This window comes from Callospermophilus lateralis, unplaced genomic scaffold (genome assembly GCF_048772815.1).
Source record: "Callospermophilus lateralis isolate mCalLat2 unplaced genomic scaffold, mCalLat2.hap1 Scaffold_89, whole genome shotgun sequence".
Lineage (NCBI taxonomy): Eukaryota > Metazoa > Chordata > Mammalia > Rodentia > Sciuridae > Callospermophilus > Callospermophilus lateralis.
This window is the reverse complement of record NW_027517018.1, coordinates 2061856-2064886: the sequence shown is the minus strand read 5'-3', so window position 1 is coordinate 2064886 and position 3031 is coordinate 2061856. Positions and strand designations below refer to the sequence as shown.

General features: G+C 44.4%; 1 pseudogene; it reads left to right on the top strand.

Annotated features, from left to right (window-relative positions):
• Window positions 1-1117: 1117 nt before the first annotated feature.
• LOC143390077 (mRNA cap guanine-N(7) methyltransferase-like) lies at window positions 1118-2762 on the top strand (annotated as a pseudogene).
• Window positions 2763-3031: the final 269 nt, after the last annotated feature.

Here is a 3031-nt window from a genome sequence, read left to right as displayed (position 1 = left end):
CCACCTTTGCCCCTTTAGGAGTCTGGTCTTCTGGGGCCACATTTTTCCCAAGATGCCATTCTCCACTCACCAAACTATATTTTGAAAAAAATATCTGGGACACAAATATAAACTTGTTTTATTTTTGCCCTTAACTAAAAATCTGCCAGGCCTTTTCTTTTTTCTTAAATGTAGTGCTGCTTCAAATCATTTTTAAGTGAGTTGAAAGCTGGTGAAAAGTACCTGATGGGCAGCCTTGGAGGCAGAGGATATAGAGTCTTAGCTGTGACAGAGGGAAGCTAGGACAGCTACAGACAAGGTCCCAGCTTCAGCCCCAGGAGGGCTCTCATGGGACTGAACAGGTATATGTCATGTTGAATTTGCTTCGCTGGTGTTTGCCTTATTCTTAACTCACACTGTTCTCCCTTGTTACAAAGAAAGTAAAAGGGAAAGCGGAAGTACCGGGATTGAGATGAAGAAAGCTACATTGTATGCATTTAAGAGTTTGCCCAGGGCTGTGTAGGTGAGTGTGGCCGGCGGAGCGGTGGCCGCCCGGTGCTGTTTTGTTGTTAGCCTGTGGGCTGGAGGAGGCAGCAGAAAGAGCGCGCCGACTCCAGGCCGGGCTCGCCTCGCACGAGCCGTGCGCCCCCCCGCACCGGCCGCGCGGAGCCCCGGGCGCTCGGCAGAGTGGGTGCTGCTAGGGGCGTGCGGGCTGGCTATGGCTCCTCCACAGCGCGCGGGCCCGCGCGACTGTCGCAGAGCCGCAGCAGCGCGCGCCCGAGGCGGGCCCGGCGTGATGTCCGGAGCAGGCTCCTTTTCTCGGAGCGGCGCCCCAGAAGCATGAATCCAGGTCCAGCGTTAGGCCGTGCGGGTGACGTAAGGGGTTCGCGGCTGGGGAGGCCCTTCTGTGGCAGCCCTTCTGTGGCGTGGTCTCGCGCCCAGGCTTGACAGGCGAGCTGGCGGCCGGGCGGCGAACTGGTTCCAGGAAGTGTAGGCCGGCAGCGGAGCCGGCTCTGGAGGGGTGGTCCACAGCCTCGCTCGGCACCCGGCGCTTCCCTGTTGGTTCATGAAGTTTTATCATCAATTCAAATAATCAAGAATAGAAAATTCTGCAAAAGCTGAGGAATATTAAAAAAAAATGGCTCTTGAACAGGCAAAAACATCAGTAAATTCTGAAACAGAGACTTCATTCAGTATTGATGAAACCACAATAGCTTCTGGGACTGGGTTTTCTGTAAAGACTTCTGTCTGTGGGCAAGTAGACACACCAAAGAAGAGAAAAGAATTTGAAGATGATCTTGTAGAGGAAAGTTCCACATATGAGGAAGACAGTCCATCCAAGAAAAGAAAACTTGATGTTGAAATTGTCCCAGAGGAAAAAGGTTCTCGTGATGTTGAAGGTGTTTCAAGGAAAAGGAAAGTGGAAACTGATGATCTGAAAGATGAACCTTTGACTGGAGATGGCACTCAGAAAAAGAGAAAAGTAGAACTTGAGGATGTTCTTGAAAGGCAGAAGAACTTGGAAGGAGGACACAGCTCAACAGTAGCTGCCCACTATAATGAGCTTAAGTAAGTTGGTTTGGACAAGCTAGTCAAAGTCGTATTTTTTACCTAAGAAACTTTAATAATTGGATTAAAAGTGTGCTTATAGGGGAATTTTTGGAAAAGGTACGACAGAGGAAAAATCGCGATATCACTGTTTTGGACCTGGGATGTGGTAAAGGTGGAGATTTGCTAAAGTGGAGAAAGGGAAGAATTAGCAAGCTCATTTGTACTGATATTGCTGATATTTCTGTCAAACAGTGTCAGCAGCGGTACGAGGACATGAAAAATCGTCGTGATGAATATATTTTTAATGCAGAATTTATAACTGCTGACTGTTCAAAGGAATTTTTGGCTGACAAATTTCGTGACCCAGAAGTGCGCTTTGACATCTGTAGTTGTCAGTTTGTCTATCATTACTCATTTGAGTCCTCTGAGCAGGCCGACATGATGCTCAGAAATGCCTGTGAGAGACTTGGTCCTGGAGGTTATTTTATTGGTACAACTCCTAACAGCTTTGAGCTGATAAGACGCCTTGAAGCTTGAGAAACAGAATCATTTGGTAATGAAATCTATACTGTGAAGTTTGAGAAGAAAGGACATTATCCCTTATTTGGCTGCAAATATGACTTCAACTTGGAAGGTGTTGTGGATGTTCCTGAATTCTTGGTCTATTTTCCATTGCTAACTGAAATGGCAAAGAAGTACAATATGAAACTGCTCTACATAAAAACATTTCTGGAATTCTATGAAGAAAAAATTAAGAACAATGAAAATAAAATGCTATTAAAACGAATGCAGGCCCTGGAGCCTTATCCTGCAAATGAGATTTCCAAGCTCATCTCTGAGAAGGTGGATGACTATGAACATGCAGCAGAGTACGTGAAGAACAGTCACGTAAGGTTACCTTTGGGAACCTTAAGTAAATCAGAATGGGAAGCTACAAGTATTTACTTGGTTTTTGCCTTTGAGAAGCAGCAGTGAGCACTTATGCAGTGGCCCCAAAGCAATTCTCCACCCTACACAGATTTGAACAATCCATCTCATAGATCTGACAGCTCTCTTGTTTATTTTAATTATAAATTAATTGTAAATGTACAGAATGCTGCCGGAAACTCCAGTGTGTAAATTCAGCATTTGCTGTCTGTGACAGATTAACTTGGTGTGTATAGGTAAGAATGAATTGGGACCTTTGTCTTTAAAAATCTATTTTCAGGTAATGTTCTAAGAATTCCATTTGCCTGTACTGTCTTAGCTTATAAAAATGATAACACAACTTGTTGAAGGAGCTGAATTCTTCATAGTGCTGAGTTGTTGAGTGTTGTGTACATGTCATACTTGCTGCAGCTGTGTGGTGAAGAGGGCACATTCTGGATTACCAGTGTGGGTTCATTTCCATGTTTTGTTACATATTAGTTTTCAAGATTAAATGGATTGCTTTCTGTACATTTGAATGCAAGTGTTCAATATATGTTGCTAAAGTTATAAATTTAAAACTTGATTTTAGATA